General features: G+C 47.7%; 1 pseudogene; it reads right to left on the bottom strand.

Annotated features, from left to right (window-relative positions):
- Nucleotides 1-2,443: 2,443 nt before the first annotated feature.
- LOC128347586 (zinc finger protein 420-like) overlaps nt 2,444-17,945 on the bottom strand; it is a 56,371-nt pseudogene continuing 40,869 nt past the window's right edge.

The raw sequence follows: 17,945 nt of genomic DNA, 5'->3' as shown, positions 1-17,945 counted from the left end.
GACTGCCTCCCTCTTACAATGGCCTCAGTAGCCCCAAACAGCAGCAGTGGTTGCCTGGACCCTTCCTTGCTGCCAGTGCCGCCATGGCCACTCATTCCCCTGTCAGGCTGCTGATGGGCTCAGGCTGGTCCCTCGCTCTTCCTTCTGTCTCTCTTCCCCCTCCCTTCTTTTTCTCTCTCTCTCTCCTCCACTCGCTCTTCTCCACTCTTTCTTCCCCCTCCCTCCATGTTTTTTCTTCCTCCCTCCCTGAGTTAACAGATTTTGTTCATTTACACAACGGGATCCTCCCTCTCCTGAAGGGGCTCTTTCCTCCCTCTCCACCTGTCTTTTTGCAGACCTCTGCCTGCTATCCTTTTATATCCAGAACATCTTCCAACCAGTAACAGCTGCATTCCAACTGACCTTAACCATCACAGGCCCCTCCTCCCTATCTGCATATGGAATCCCCACTGCCCAATTAGGTGCTTCTTCTTGCAAACTCAGCCAATTGCCTCCTTCCTACCACATCACCAGGCATGGCCCATCTTGGAGAAATAATAATATAGATTGTATATTTTATGTGCATGTATATATATGCATGCACTGGTATCGAGTATTTTGAGGACTCTTGTAACTGGATTTGTGAACTGTGTGCTCATCTTTGATCATAATAAACTGAATTGAATTGTGGGAGATGGAGTTCCAGTGCATAGACCTTTTGCACCGACTAGGCTGATGACCATTAGGGGCAGTTAGAGCACAGATAGTGAGGGTCTCACTAGCTTTTCCTATCTGTCTCTACTCTATGACCCCTCATATGACTCTTCACTCAGGCATTTCCTGTGATGAGTCAGAATCCTTTCCTTTCCTCTTGGAGAGCAGAGCAGATGGGAACATCTCTCTCTCTCTTCCTATTCATTATGTAGTCTTTAGATAGCATTAGGTCTTTCCTATCCAAAGTGTACTTCACCAATACATCTACTTAGTATTTTAATTCTACAAGAATCTCTCTAAATAGCTGCAACAACTGAACTCTGCATTCTACTCTGTAACTGGAATGGGTAAGTTCTTCAATGCTCTGCTAATTAATCACAAAACCCATCATGGGGAAATTACAACCTCCAACAGACGGAGCCGGCGAGGGCTGGGGAGCTCAGGGGCCCATGGCCCCCGGAAGCCTCAGTATGCCCTGTGCGAGCATGCAGGGCATACTGGGGAGACCCCCGAGCCAGGAAGCTGTGTTTAAGCCTCCCAGCCGGGGGTTTACTCACAAGCAGCCATGGTGCGGTGGCGCGGCTACTCACAAACAGCTCCGCAAACACGCGACTTGCGGCCACTTCCGGCTGAGGGCAGAAACGGGACGGCAGGGAGGAACGCTGCCGCCCAGAGGGGCTTTAAAAAGACAGCGTGCAGGCGGGGAAAATGCCGCGGGAGGGGTGAGTACACCTTCCCCCGCTTTTAAAGCGCTACCCCCGCCGGCACCAAAGATCTTCGTGCACATCCCTACTCCCAAGTAGTAATATTGACTCATTGAGTGAGGATCTCAGCCAATGGCTTGGGCCCAAACAGTGGCTGACGTGCTGCATCTTCCACCAACATAACTCCTGTTCTGAGAGTGCGGCACTTATAAAAGGGAGCACCTGGGGGATTGTGCAAGGGCGCTCTTGTGTATGCAAGGCTGCCAGGACTCCCTCTGATGAGGGTAGTAGCATAGCGGTTATGCCAGCGGCAGACTGCATCCTGTTGACCCATGAAGACAGTGGGGGAGACCTTGTTATAGGATGACCTAGGAAGCTGCTAGGAAGACTATTCCTTGGATGGCCATTGGTCCATCTAGCTCAGCATTGTCTACACTGTCTGGTAGCAGATCTCCAAGGTTGCAGGCAGGAGTTCCTCCCAGTCCTGCATGGAGACGCCAGGAATAGAACCCGGGACCTTCTGCATGCAAGCATGCAGAGGTTCTACCACCAAAGATGGTCCCATCCCCTAAGGGGGATATATTAAAGTGCTCACATATAGTATCCCATCCAAATGCAAACCAGTGAAGACCCTGCTTATCAAAGGGGACCTTTCATACTCAGCCTTCATGCTGAGCTGCAGGCACCTCAGAAGCCAAGCCCTTGCAGGGTGGGCAGGCAGACAGGCAAGTAAATATCTTGAGCTTCAACACTTCCTGGCACCTCCAGTTTCAAGGACTGCAGGAGAAATAACCATGGATCTTTTCTGCTCCCTTTATCCCCCAATGGGTGTCACTGGATGCAAAACCTCCCCCTTCCCCTGCTTGGAAGTGGCTCAACTTGCAGCTCTTTGCAATCCAAAGGCCATTGTGGCTGGGGTGGTTGGAGTGAACATCCAAGCACAGCTAGGGACCAAGGCAAGGAACCCCGGCTCTAGCGAAGGAACCCTGAAAATAGGGAAGGATGGGGGTGGGGCTTGAGAGACAGATTGACAGCAGCAGCACCTGTTTTCTGAATGGGTCATGTTTTAAAACATTATAAATCAAGACATGAAAAATGCATTATACATGCATGCAGCCAACTTGCAGAGATAAGCAAACAGAAATGTTGTAAGACTAATTGACAGGGTATATGCATTTTTTAAAAATACAGACATAAATAAGAGAGAATTCTTTGACATTTAAACCACACAAAAAGCGAAAGAGAGTTTATTGCATTATTTTAACAACGTTTCCTTAGGAATATCTTCTCTTGGAAATCCATGGTGGACATTCTGGGACCTCCCCATAGTTGCTAATTTTAAGGTACCCATTAGGGTTCTGCAGCGGACCCTCCATTCCCATGAATCTGCAGCTCCCTCCTGCTGCTAGGTGGAGGCAGCTGTTCCCAGAGTGGGTCATCATTCCTTGGCTGTTTCCCACACTTCGGGCACCACAGGGGCCCATGGAACTGGCTGGGAAATCCTATGGGCCATCTGGGATTTCTAGTGTCCCCATGTGTTTTCCCAACACTCCCACATGCCTTCCCAGCTGGCCCTGTGGACTCTGGTGCCAATAGAAGGGGCCCTCCTGGCCCTGGAGATGTGAGAAGGAACTAGGCGGGGATGTCTACGCTGGGAGCAGCCGCCTCTGGGCAGTACCAGGGGGATCCAGATCTTTGGCTTCCCGTCCAGGGCGATCCAGTCGACTTCCCATTCAGTGTTCACTGCCTTGAAACACAGCGTGGAGAATGGCACCAACATACTTCAGCTAGGGAACAGACTTGTTAGTGTGAAAATAACAGCCATTACATTTCTATTTCTGCTCCTCCTTTAAAAATGGAATCATTCCAAATGATCTCATAACGTATGTTTCCCTAAGCTTTACATGCTATCTGTTTATTATGAAACTAGGCAGGGGCAGTGACCAGAGGAGCAGGCACTGACGTGGGCATACCCCATCTGTAGGCCTGCCTCCTCTTTATTATTGATGTATTTTATATACCACCTAACTCCAAAGGTTCTGGACAGTTCATGAAAATAAACACAAGAAAAACAAAAGAAAAAATCATAAACAACAATTTAAAACATTCAGAGATTTTAAAAAGCCTGGCTGGAAAAAAGTCTCTTAACGGCTCTTTTGAAGGATGGCAAAGATGTTAAACCACGAATGCCTACAGTAGGCCTGCTCAAATTAAGCCCCCCCAGCTGTTTTTGGACTACAACTCCCATAATCCCCAGCCACAGTGGCCCACAGTCAGGGATGATGGGAATTGTAGGCCAACATCTGCAAGAGGGCTGAAGTTGAGCAGCCCTGGTCTACAGGGAGCACATGGCACAGCCTAGGAGCGGCAACAGAGAAGGCCCACTCCCGTCACCGCCAGACGGGCCAGGGGCATTCGGAGACGGACCTCTCCCGATGTGCGATGCGGATCATGCAGAAGTAGGTGCTCTCCTGGGTAACCTGGCCCTACACTGTTTAGAGCTTTAATGGTAATCATCTGCACTTTGTATTTGGCCTGGAAACCTATTGTTAGCCAATGCAATTGCTTTAAAACAGGCATAAGATGGTCTCCCCGAGACTCCCCAGAGACCAATCTAGCTGCATTTTGAACAAAGGGAAGTTTCCGAATGACGTATAAAGGCAACCCCAGGTAGAGCACATTGCAGTAGTCAAACCTAGATTTCACTGGGATGGTAAAACTGAGATTAACAACTTCTGCCAGCTGACATGAATGAATGCATGTTGAACCCACATACTTGGCACATTGGGAACAAAATGGCAGGAAGAAGCATTCTAAATGTAGCCTCCTTCCCAACATGCAAACATTTCTTTTGCGCAATAGTCAGTAACTCTTGGTTTGTGTTTGTGTGTAAGTGAGAATGAGTTCTGTGCGCACACTGACTTGATGCTGCTGCCCGGGGCAAAACTCTTTCCGCTCACCTATTCTAAATATGAGATGGAACACTGCTGCCCACCACAGCTCCTCTGTCCCCTCCCTTCTTCTTTCGGAAGTTGGGGAGAGGAGGGGGTGGCTACAAAGTCTCTGCTCCACTCTCCTCTACTGCATCTTTGGGAAGGGGAAGGGGAAGTGAGATGGAAGCTCTATCTACATTGAAAACATGTATATCCTACTAGGTGTGAATTCTTTCATCTTGGGTAAGATGAGAGTTAGGATTGAAGCTCTTTACACACTCTAGGCATTTACATGGTTTCGCTGCGGTGTGAATTCCTTGGTGATTCTTAAGATATGAGCTCCAACTGAAGCTCTTGAATTACTGTGTGAATTTCTTGGAGTTTCGTAAGACGTCCTCTTTGTCTGAAGCTCTTTCCACACTGAAAGCATCAAAATGGTCTCTCTCCTGTGTGAATTTTTTTATGTTGGCTAAGATGTGAGTTCTCAATAAATCTCTTTCCACACTCCAGACATTTAAATGGTTTCTCTCCTGTGTGAATTTTTTGATGTTTTCTAAGATTTGAGCTCCAATTGAAGCTCTTTTCACACTCCATGCACCTAAATGGTTTCTCTCCTGTGTGAATTCTTTGATGTTGTCTAAGATCTGAACCCTGCTTGAAGCTGTTTCCACACTCCAAACATCGAAATGTTTTCTCTCCTGTGTGAATTCTTTGATGTTGTCTAAGATTTGAGCTCTGATTGAAGCTCTTTCCACACTCCAAGCATCTAAATATTTTCTCTCCTGTGTGGATTATTTGATGTTTCCTTAGACCTGAGTGCTGTCTGAAGCTCTTTCCACACTCCAAGCATCTAAACGGTTTTTCTCCTGTGTGAATACTTTGGTGTTTCTTAAGATCTGAGCTCCAACTGAAGCTCTTTCCACACTCCAAGCATCTAAATGGTTTCTCTCCTGTGTGAATTCTTTGATGTTGTCTAAGATCTGAACCCTGCTTGAAGCTGTTTCCACACTCCAAACATCGAAATGGTTTCTCTCCTGTGTGAATTCTTTGATGTTGTCTAAGATTTGAGCTGTCACTGAAGCTCTTTCCACACTCCAAGCATCTAAATGGTTTCTCTCCTGTGTGAATTCTTTGATGTTTTCTAAGATCTGAACCCTTATTGAAGCTCTTTCCACACTCCAAACATCGAAATGGTTTCTCTCCTGTGTGAATTCTTTGATGTTGTCTAAGATTTGAGTTGTCATTGAAGCTCTTTCCACACTCCAAGCATCGAAATGGTTTCTCTCCTGTGTGGATTATTTGATGTTGTCTAAGATTTGAGTGCTGATTGAAGCTCTTTCCACACTCCAAGCATCTAAATATTTTCTCTCCTGTGTGGATTATTTGATGGTTCCTTAGACTTGAGTGCTGTCTGAAGCTCTTTCCACACTCCAAGCATCTAAATGGTTTTTCTCCTGTGTGAATTCTTTGATGTATCCTAAGATATGAGCTCTGAAGGAAGCTTTTTCCACAATCCAAGCATCTAAATGGTTTATCTCCTGTGTGAATTCTTTTATGTTGTCTAAGATATGAGCTCTGACTGAAGCTCTTTCCACACTCCAAGCATCTAAATGGTTTTTCTCCTGTATGAATTCCTTGGTGTTCTCTTAAATGTGAATTCAGACTGAAGCTCTTTCTACACACCAAGCACTTAAATGGTTTCTTCGCCCTTCTCTTCATTCCCCAGTGACATTTCAGCCACAATTTATAACCGATGCTTTTCTCACATGAGAGTGGCTGCCTCTTTTGCTTTCCCTTCTCTATTTCTTCTTGGATTGGTGTTTCTTGGGAGACACCAGCATAAACAGGAGGAGATTCATTCTTCCTTTCATGGCTTTCTTTTGTTGCTTTTCTCTGTTGTCCTTTCTTTCTGCATCTTGCTCTTCCTACTGGTGACCCGCATGCTTCTCCTTCAGTCTTGATTTCCAACCCATCATCTGCTAGGAAAGAGAGAGAAAAAGAAGCAGAGTATAGACTGCAGGTAGAATAGAAGCGTCAAAATCAAGAAATAAAGCCAAGGAAAAGTGGACTTCAGAACAGGAAGCAAATTATGAAAGCCATCTCCAGTGATTGACATTAAATGAAGAATGGTGCGGTGTAGATTGGATTGGGCTTCCCACCCAGCCATGAAGTTGAATGGGTTGCTGTGAAGGAGCCCTGTGCATGATAGGACTTGGTCTCTATGATCCTAAACGTGGGAGCACCACCTTCACAGCATCCACCGGACTTGCCCCTCACCAGCAGAGAGTGGTGGCAGCAAGGGCTGTCCTTAGCTTCTGTCCCGCTGCTGTCCGGAACTTCCGGCTTGGGGCTCTAAGCTGTGCGGCGGAGGGAGTGCGCACAGAGGTGTGGCTCCCCACTCAGCCCCTTCCAGCAGCCGCACAGTGTGCTGGGATGGCTGCTTCAGGTCGTTTCCCCTGTGCCATCTTTTCCCCTGCCGCTCCAAATATCGCTCCCAAGCCACAAGGAGGAAGTGAGGGCTGACTGCTACCATTCAGAGGGCACCTGTGCTGTGTGTGCGTGCACGTACACACGTGAGCCATCGCCATGCAAGAGACAGACGGACAGACATTACGGAGGACGAGCAGGAGGCAGTACCAACCAGCAGGCAGGAGCCGCAGTTGACTGGAGCCAAGCAGCCGCCCTCAGGTCCCTCTCTCACCTCCCGCTCAGCCCCCTTTCCTTTCTTTTTCCCCTTGCCCCCTTCTTCCTCCTCTTCATCTCCATGCTCATTTCTCTTTTATTTTTTCTTCCTATTTCTGGTGTTACTGTCAGCTCCTTACTGGTTTTCCTTCTTTCTCTGCCCCTTGTGGGACTCCTCTGGAGTCAGAGTTTGGGGTGTAGCTTTTGGTGGCTGTTTGGACTGCTCTCTGCACCCCAACTGCCCCTTGCCCTTCTCCTGCGCGCCCCATGGCTACATTCACAGCACTTTCCTCTTGGGGCTCCCCTCCTCCCCTTGCTCTTCCTCTCTTCTCTCCTCCCGTCTTTCCTTCCTGCTTCCAAATCTCTCTTTGATCCACCCGCTCTTCCCCCTTCTCTTTGGGCTGGAACAGCTTGCTACACATGCTTGCTGCTTGCTTGTGGAACAATGTGAGGTCTCTGTTGCTTGTAACATGAAAAGAAAACACGTTGCCTTCTTCCCAGTTGGATTCAGCCAATGTGATTCTTTGAGAAAGTAATAAGAAATGTGTAGTATGAGTTCTTGGATGTGTGCGTGCATCTGAGCGTGCCATACATCTATATATAATTATTCACATGTGCACACACTGCTCTGATACTGATGCTCGGAACAAAACTCATTCCACTCTCTGATTTAAAAAAAATAGAAAGAACACTGGTTAGAGTGTTGGGCTAGGACCAGGAAGACCCGGGTTCGAATATCTGTTCAAACATGAATCTCTCTGGGTGACTCTGGGCCGGTCATGTCTCTCTCAGCCATACCTGCCTCACAGGGTGGCTGTGAAGATAAAACGTAAGTAACCATGTACACTGCTCTGGGTTCCTTGGAGGAAGAGCAGAATAGAAATGTAGGATAAAAAATATTGTTTCAGAAACAGATGGATGATTTTCTTCCTTTGAAATGGAGGAGCAATGGGCATTCTGTGAACCATTTGGATGGATGGTGGTATGATGCTTTCCAATTTGAATTTCGGGATGCAAATGTCTTAAAAGTGTGTATATTTATCTCTTGGTAATAGGCAATGTGTATTATTGATTTATTTGGTTAAGGGCCCCCCAAACATGCTGATTCACCCCCAGCCCCACAAACCCCTAAGGACAGCACGGGCGGCAGCGACTACAGGAGCGGCACTGGAACAGGGGTGAGTGAGAGAGTGAGTGAAACTACCTAAACTCCAGTGGGGTCACCTTTGCAGTTGCTTTGAACAGTTCCTACATCTCAGCCAACAGGATCGAGCAGTTCCTTTGTCTCCACTGAATGAATAGTTTCCCAGTATAATGGAATAATCCAATAAGCCCACCACTGCTGATCAGAACCCTATGGAAGAAGGCCAGTTTACAAGAGATACATCAACAAGACACAGCCTGCAGGAGAGAAGAGGAGGAGGAACATCTGTTTCCAGGCAGACCCAAGGGCGAGGGACTGGGTGCCTGCCTGTCGGCTTCTGCCTCTGCCCCCCCCCTTACTATCTGCCCCCCAGGACAAGCTGCTGGACTGTGGTGAGGCTTTGCAGGACTCGGACCCACAGGGGCTGACTAGGTGATGTATAGTAAATTAGAAATGCATAGAATTGCACAGCCTGAATTAGTTTGAAATAATGGTTCTCTGCAAGAGATGTTTCTTTGCTTGTCAGTGCAAAGCACTGTCAAAACTATGTTTCTCTAGTAGTATTCCATCCCCCATAGGTTACTGCGACCGTCTGTGGAATGTACTGAAGCTGATATGTAGAAGGGGTTGATATGACTAGGAAGATGTTGGCAGTCTGCCTGCGTACGTGTTTAGAGTTTGCTTTCTGGCCTTGGTTAGGCACCTTGGCATCATATGCTGCTTCCTTGTGAGGATGACTTTTGCATTTGTCATGTATAAAGGTATGGATGTTTGAATATTCCTTTGTCTTGCTTTGAGCTAAAGCCAAAGTAACACCTCTGTTCTTAAGGCAGATTAAAAGCTTTGATCTTTAAGTCCTCTCATCTGGGCTGGTTATTGGATTCCATCTGCCCAGAAAAGAACCTCCCCTACTGGGTCAAGTCTACCACAATACATCAAGTGGTGCCGTTTCTCGGATTTGGGGTAAACTTAAGGACCCCACTGGGCGGTGCGTCCCCTCCGGGGCTCTCGCTGGGTGAAGAGGCAAGCCGGCTGCCGGGAAGTTTCCCGGGTCCTTTTTCACACGTGCAGCAGCCCCCGAGTGGCCACCACAAGTGCAGGAGTCCAGAGAGGCAGATCAACAGGTGTAGTCTGGCCGGCAGGACAGGTTTGAGTCCCTGAGCAGTGAAACGTTTCCTTGGTGAGTAGCCATTGCTGATTGTCCGTTAGGTTGGGGTTAAAGTCCCTGTGAGTGACAGGAAGGTGGATCTATAGCTTGGTGACCCTGGTGTATAAGAGGCGTCGACACAGACGCCTGAGCGCTTGTGATAGTGTGTGTGAGACTTGGGGTTTGAGTCCTCAAGGCCGAAGGGACAATGGGGAAAAGCCAAAGCAAGGCTTCTGGGGGTTGTACTCCACTGGAATGTGTTTTGAAACACTGGCAAGTGTTGACGGGGGGTGATTCCCTTAGGAAGAAGAATCTTCCCCTTAGGAAGAAGAAGATGGTTAATTATTGTCAGAATTGTTGGCCATATTATGAATTAGAAGGCCAAATGAAATGGCAAGCTCAAGGTTCCCTTGATTATCAAACCATATTGCAACTGTTGCTGTTTTGTACTTGTGTGGGGAAATATGAGGAGCATCAATATGCTCAGGTTTTTATGGAATTATGGTCCAGTGATGAACTATTAAAGTCCTGTGGACTGTATAAGGCTGCTAGGATTGCAGTTGGAAGGTCTCGGCCCCAACCACCTCCTTATGTACATCCATGCCCTGAAGAGCCTATACCCACTATACCTAGTGCTTCACGTCCCCCGAGAGAGAGAGTGCCTCAACCTGTTCGACAGTCCCGGCTCCGCGTCGACTCCAGTTTGATCCTTGACACTCGGTTGCGTTCAGAGGATGGGGGAGGGGATAGGTTGCAGTTGCCAACAGGGGGAGCGGGCATCGGAGCTGTGGGGTTGCCACTCTCAGCAGGAGCAGCTAGTCCCGAACATGTGGACATTCCCGAGGTAAGTTTAGAGGAGGAGGCAATTGTCCTCTTTCAGGAGAGGGAACAGATTAATGAGGAAGACTCAAGCCCAGCCCTTTTAGCCCCTCTCCGTGAAGCTTTGTTGAAGAATGGAGAAAAGACTTTGGTCTATGTCCCATTTACCTCGGCTGATCTCTTAAATTGGAGACAGAATACTCCCTCACTGAGAGAGAATCCTAGTAAGATGTATGGCCTGTGGGAGTCTGTTTTTGAAACTCATAGACCTACTTGGTCTGATATTCACCAGATGGGCCATAGTTTGCTCACAACAGAGGAGCGTCGTCTGTTGGAGGAGAAGGGCTGGGAGTTGGCTAAGAAAGCCAGCAAGGGGAATGAAGATGAGGCACGGGAGATTTGGCCCCAGGCTAATCCTGATTGGGATACTAGGGTACAAGGTGCACGTACTCTTCTGTCAAAGCATCAGGAGATAGTGTTAGAGGCTTTGAAGACATGTGTGCCAAGGGCCATCAATATGGCAAGGGTACACCAGATCATGCAAGGACCCACGGAAAACCCTGGAGAATTTTTGGATAGATTGGAGAAGGGGTTCAGACAATATACCCATTTGGATTTGGAGACTCCAGAAGGGGAATATGTTTTGAAGATGGCTTTTGTGAGTCAGAGTGCCCCTGATATTCGACGTAAATTGCAGAAGTTAGAAGGTGGATTACAGGTGGCAATGGGGCAATTGATGAACACGGCATATACTACCCATACACAGAGAGAGGAGACGGCAGAAGCAAGGCAGAAGGTGAAGGTTATGTATGTGAATGAGAGAGGAAGACAAAGAGGAAGAGGATTTAATAGGGGACAAGGCAATCGGAGAATTCTTAACTCTCAGCCAGGACAAGGACAGTGCTTTAAGTGTGGGGGAACTGGACATTGGCAGAGAGAATGCCCAAATCAGTTTGAACAAGGACCTACCCCTAGAAGACAGGGAGGAAGAGGAAACTGGAAAGGGGGACCATCAGGAACCCTATCTCCCTTAGCACAGCCTTGGCAGCCACAAAGGGACCAAACCCAGCAAAATCAGCAGCAAAATTCTTGGCCACAAGCCCCAGAGCCCTGTATGTATCAAGGAACTTATGCACAAGGTCAAGGTTTTCTGCAATCGGACAGACAGGGGGCTGCATCTATACAGCAGGAAATAGATTTAGACCCACAAGAACCCCTTGTCTCAATGGTAGTGGGTTATGGACAGCATTCTCTTTTGGTGGACAGTGGAGCCACTCATTCAGTTTTGAAAACACCCCAGGGAGCCCCATTGTCAGGAGAAACAAAACAGCTAATTGGTGTGGCTGGGAAAGAACTCTGTCGCCCCTTTTTGAAACCCCAGACGTGTATGCTGGGTGAAGGAGTGTTGACCCACGAATTTTTGTGGGTTCCTGAAAGTCCAGTCCCACTTATGGGGAGGGATTCGCTTTGCAAATTGCATGCTATTTTGGAATTTGCCCCTGGGAAGATTAAAATGATTATTCCCTCCACTGAAGAATGGAGGTATCAGGCTGCTCTCATGGGTCTGTTATCTGAGCCATCTCCTTGCTCTGTGCCTCAGGAGCTATTACAGTTAGTGACTCCTGACGCTTGGTCCACGGATGGGACGCCAGGATTTGCCCATTCTGCAAAACCTGTCATGGTTGAATTGCGCCCTGGAGCACAACCTGTTCGCATTCGACAATACCCCCTAAGGAAAGGAGGTAGGGAAGGGCTGCAGCCAATAGTGGACCAATTTTTGAATGCTGGCATTTTAGTTCCGTGCGTGTCGGAATGGAATTCGCCTGTCACAGCAGTGACTAAAGCATCAGGAGAGTGGCGCATGGTTCAAGACCTACGCGCCATAAATGACTCAGTGGTCACTCTCCATATTCCAATTAGCAACCCATACACCTTATTGACCACTCTGGGGGCAGAATATGCTTCTTTTACTGTCCTGGACTTGAAGGATACACCCCTTCAGGGAATAGACTATGAATGCTTTGTAGATGGAAGCAGCTTCATGCTTAATGGGGAGAGAAGGGCAGGCTCTGCTGTGGTTACCACATCCTCTGTTCTTGAAGCCGCCCCACTGCCTCCTGGAACTAGTGCCCAGCTGGCAGAATTGGTAGCGCTTACCAGAGCATTGGAATTGGCTGCAGGCTATAGGGTGAATATTTACACGGATTTAAAGTATGCATTTGCGATTCTACATGTCCATTCTGCTTTGTGGGCTGAAAGGGGATATTTCACTGTGTCTGGTCAGCCTGTTAAGTATGGAACTCAGGTTGCCCAGTTGCTAGAGGCAGTTCAGAAGCCCACAGCTGTGGCGGTTATACATTGCAAGGGACATCAGGGTGGGCAAGACCCTGTAGTGCGTGGAAATGCCTTTGCAGACTCTGTTGCCAAGCATGCAGCTCGGCTGGAAGAGGTCTCTGCTTTCCAAGCTCCTTTGATACTTCCTCCACACCCTTTACCTTTAATTCCTGAATATACCAAGGAGGATTTGCAGTCCCTACCCACCTTGCCACATGAAGACTGGACAAAGAATGAAAATGGGTGGTGGATAAAGAAGGGGAACTTGGTTTTGGTTCCTTACCAGTTACTTCGTGTTCTAGTCACAGATGCTCATCAAGCTACTCATTTGGGTACTACCCGCCTTACTCAGCTATTGCAAAGACGATTTTGCCATCCCAAATTGGCTGATATGGTTCAACATGTATCCCCCGCAGTTGCTGGACTTGTGCTTTAACTAACCCAAAGAACACCCCACACCCTCCACAGGGTTTGGTAAGAAAAGGGGGACATCCAGGTGATTCCTGGCAAGTGGATTTTGCTGAACTTCCTAAGACTAGCCGATTTAAGTATTTGCTGGTCTGTGTTGATACATTTAGTGGGTGGGTGGAAGCATTCCCCACGCCAGCTTGCAAAGCAAGGGCGGTTGTGAAACACCTCTTGAATGATATTATCCCTAGATTTTCTATCCCTGGACATCTGGACAGTGACCAAGGCCCTCACTTTGTTGCAGACGTTGTTCAACAGTTGGCAACGGCTTTGGGCATACAATGGCACCTCCATTACCCCTGGACACCCCGAAGTTCCGGAATAGTGGAATCAATGAATAAATCTTTGAAGAAACACTTGACACGTTTGGCTTTGGAACTTAATTGGAACTGGGTTAGGGCATTGCCATTGGCTCTGTATCGTGCATGTCTAACCCCACGGGGTAAGACCAAGCTTGCCCCTTTTGAGGTGTTGTATGGGAGGGCAGTTCCCATTTCGAATGTCACGAATGACATTGACTTGACTGTGAGGGGGGAGGATGCACAGCAAGCGTATGTACAGGAACTGGTGCAGTTTTCTTCTTCTCTGTCCCCCTATTTGCAGGGCATCGAGCGGCCGGAGCCTAAGGAGCAGGCGCACACCTTCCAGCCTGGGGATCAAGTCCTGGCTTTAAAGTGGAAGAAGGAGCCCCTCGAACCTAACTGGGATGGCCAGTATACAGTCCTGCTGACCACCAGAACGGCAGTCCGCCTTGATGGAGTGAAGACGTGGGTCCACCATACCAGGGTGAAGCACGCACCAACTGACCAGGGAGGCTCGCTTCTGGATTCGCCACCTGAGCCTGTTTGAACAGTGTCCCCAACACCTACTGCTAACCAGCCTCTACGTGTGGAGTCCCAGAGACATTTTGCAACAGACTAGGCTGGGGTGCCTGGGTGCCCATAACTGTGGGATTGGGAATAGCTCTTGCAGCTTTACATAGCTCTTGCACGCATTTACATGTCTTTCTGTACTATGGCGTCACAAATACTGGTTTGGCTATGGGTTGCTATGAACATATTGCTCCCAGCCACCTGGGGTCAAATGAAAACCCACCCCAAGGTGCAAGGCCTTCAGGCAGTAGTCCATGCCACCAGGCTTAAGGACTGCTGGCTGTGCACACATGCTGACATATATTCCAATGAGCAAATAGCCTTAGTAGGAGGTCCAGTGCCTCTCACATGGTGGATAAGGCCCCCACGAGTGGGTTGGGGTCCTGTTTGGGTAAGCAACACTGACTTTGCTTGGAGACCAACACGGAGGGAAAATGGAAAACAAGTCAATACCTTTACCCGCGCTTGGGAAAGGAATTGGTTCTCCTTGGGAATCCCTGAATTCCAAGTGGAGAGCTGGTTGCAACATCCCATATGCATTCAGAATGACAAAGGCGCAGGCCACGACATGGGGTGATACCACATGACTATTCTGCCCACACTTGGCTCTTTGACACTGTGAATGGGGAGTTTGTACCTGTAAGGGATGATTATGGACCCCCTCAGGAGGAGCGTCATGATGCACAACTAAATGTGGGGAAGTATTTCCCTTTACATGATGGAAAACATGCAAAAACCTCTGTTACATTGTTTAATTTCACAGAAGGTGACTGGAAAGATGAGTCCCTGGGAATATGGAATAATACCATATATGTACATGATCGGTTGGGGATCCTGATAAATAAGACAGCTACTGAGAATGAAACATGCAGAGGTGACACGTACACTTGGAATACCCCTTTTTGGCATTTATGGCTCAGCATCACCTGTGCCTACCACAGAAATCACTCCCTGACCAGAGCCTAGTATGGGGGCATGGCAGGTAACTCAGGGAGCTTTAGCCTAAATGACCAGTGTAGAACATCCCTCAATCATGGAGAAAAGAAGTTGAGAGGGCAGAAATATGGTTCAGGCAACTTTCTGACCCTTATCCTGAATGAACCAGGAATGTATTGGCTTTGTGGCTGAGCAGCATACAAAGCATTACCTCCTGGATGGAAGGGTCGCTGTGCCCCATCCTATTTGGTACCTAGGGTAGAGGTACATCAACATTTGAATGCCTCCAAGGTATTAAACCTGGGGAGCTTTCTGCATCGGGTGAAAAGGGACATTAATCCAATCGCAGTGCGAAACACAGGGTTTCATAAAGCCTGGAGGGCAATCTTACCCGGTCTGGGGGTGATTGAACTGGAAAGGGCAATCATCAACATTTCCCAGGAAGTTGAGAAATCATTTAATGATACTTTGAGTATGCTGCTGGACCTGCAAGCAGAGGTCCAGTCTTTATCTAAAATGGTGTTACAAAACCGAAAAGCTCTTGATATCCTTGCTGCCCAACAAGGGGGAGCCTGTGCTCTGATTGGGGAGGAATGTTGTTATTATGTGGATAAGAACCAGCAAATAAACCAAAAGGCCCAGGAAATCAAAAATGCCCTGCAGGTGTTTCATAACATTGGGGTCCAATCAGAGTGGGATCCTTGGGGTTGGCTTAACAGCTGGTTGCCTGACCTGAAATGGGTACACTCCCCAATCCTGTGCCTCTTGGCTTTGGGCATTTTTCTTATTGCTTGTTGTTGCTTTGCTAATTGTGTACTCCCCTTTGTCCGGTTAATCAAACATATCATTCCAGAGAAATCAATAGTACCTAAAAGTGAGATGCTAGCCATGATGTATATGGATGAGCAAAATGTAGTTCTTAGAGGACAGGATGGTACTCTGGGTAGGATGGAAATTGAGGAGTTGATATATGAGCTTGGAGACAGCTGCCCAGAGGATGATTGTGTATAATTATGCCTTGTATGATCTCAGAATAAGGTGTGTGTGAAGTATTGGTGCACTCTAAGGAGAGGGGAGTGACGGATCTGAAGATACAGATAGTAGCAAGAAGAAGGGGGGAATTGATGTATAGTAAATTAGAAATGCATAGAATTGCACAGCCTGAATTAGTTTGAAATAATGGTTCTCTGCAAGAGATGTTTCTTTGCTTGTCAGTGCAAAGCACTGTCAAAACTATGTTTCTCTAGTAGTATTCCATCCCCCATAGGTTACTGCGACCGTCTGTGGAATGTACTGAAGCTGATATGTAGAAGGGGTTGATATGACTAGGAAGATGTTGGCAGTCTGCCTGCGTACGTGTTTAGAGTTTGCTTTCTGGCCTTGGTTAGGCACCTTGGCATCATATGCTGCTTCCTTGTGAGGATGACTTTTGCATTTGTCATGTATAAAGGTATGGATGTTTGAATATTCCTTTGTCTTGCTTTGAGCTAAAGCCAAAGTAACACCTCTGTTCTTAAGGCAGATTAAAAGCTTTGATCTTTAAGTCCTCTCATCTGGGCTGGTTGTTGGATTCCATCTGCCCAGAAAAGAACCTCCCCTACTGGGTCAAGTCTACCACAATACATCATAGGCAGTTACCTGGTTTCCATCTGCCAGAGCTTGCTACTCAGGGCTATTTAGAGTGCTGCCAGTGGTGGTGGGTCTGCCACCAAAGGGGCGACACCAAAGAGGGTTGTCCCTTTGGGGGAGCCACTTCAGGGGACAGCGAGGGCCAGGGCCAGGCCTCCTGGCCCAGGTATTTGTATGGTGGGGGCCATTTAATAGTGGGGCTTCTGTTTTAAATTACTCCTGGGTGAGACTGTTTATAACCTTTAAAGCCCTAAACGGCTTGGGCCCTGAGTATTTAAGAGAACATCTTCGTTGTTATGAACCCCACCGCCCATTGAGATCATCAGGAAAGGTCCATCTGAGTTGCCCCCGGCTGGTTTGCTGGCTACTCGAGGACGGGCCTTCTCTGCTGCTGCCCCAGAGATTTGGAACGCGCTCCCTGCTGAAAGAAGAGCCTCCCCATCTCTGAAAATTTTTTAAAAACACACCTATTCACCCAGGCTTTTAATTAAATATTGTTTTAACAGTTTTAGCATTGTTTTAAAATGTCGTTTAAAAATTTAAATTGTTGTAATGTTTTAACTTTTACGATGTCATTTATTTTGTTTTAACTACTGTTAAGTTTTTTGTCATCATTTATTTTAACTAAAGTTTTAATTTTTGGTATGCTTGTTGTAAACTTCCCAGAGACGTGAGTTTTGGGCAGTATAGAAATGTGTTAAACAAACAAACAGGAGGGAGAGCCATCAGGACAGAGAAAGAACACGCAGCATTTGTATTTAGAAGGCCAGAGACTGAGTCCTACAAACACCCAGTTTAGGCTTTAGGTAGCAGGGTTGAGAAGTTCTGTGCAAGAGACCCTGGAGAGATGCTACCCGTCAGTGCAGACAAGATTCAGCTCAATGCATCAGTTTCTCTGCTATTCACTGGGAATATTTTCTTCAGGATGTGGAGCCCACCTGCCAGATGACCTCTTCCCCCCACTAAGGCTCATCCTCTGCAGTTTATGTATTAGCTGGTCAGAAGGATGCCAAAGGAGCTCATCACAGCTCTCTCTACAACGATCCCGGCCCATTCTCCATATCCAAAGTCCCGCTTCAGGGCACGGTTCGGCTGCAGCCTGCACAGCTTCACCCAATGGCCTCCAAAGCACTAAACCCAAACAGGGGTGCCAGCTGGCAGAGGGTCCCATCCCAATGCCCCCAAAGCCAGTCGGTGATGCTGTATTGCTTAAAGCAGAAAGCATCAGTCCGATGCCAGAAGGAAGCAATCTTGGTGAAAAAGCCAGCAGGGCTCAAACACAGGGAAGAGAAGCACTTTCTCAGAATATTCCACATCCTCCCAAGGCAAGCCAGCAAGAAGCACTCGATATTGAAACCGAACACTTCCCGCAACAACAGTTCCAACACAGGCAGCTGGATAAGTGTTCCCCCACCCAGCAGAGAGCCCCCACAATCCTGCCATAAGAATACACCCACAAGGAATGCTGGGTCCCAATAAAGAAAGCAGCAGCAGCCATTTCTGGAGAGCGAGGGAGCCTTACCCAGAGAGGCCACATTCTGCCTGTTCTCCTCCATGACTGCTCTGTGCAGGGCTCTTTGGTCT

Source organism: Hemicordylus capensis, chromosome 2 (assembly GCF_027244095.1).
Source record: "Hemicordylus capensis ecotype Gifberg chromosome 2, rHemCap1.1.pri, whole genome shotgun sequence".
Taxonomy (NCBI): Eukaryota; Metazoa; Chordata; class Lepidosauria; order Squamata; family Cordylidae; genus Hemicordylus; species Hemicordylus capensis.
This window is presented reverse-complemented; position numbering and strand designations above follow the sequence as displayed.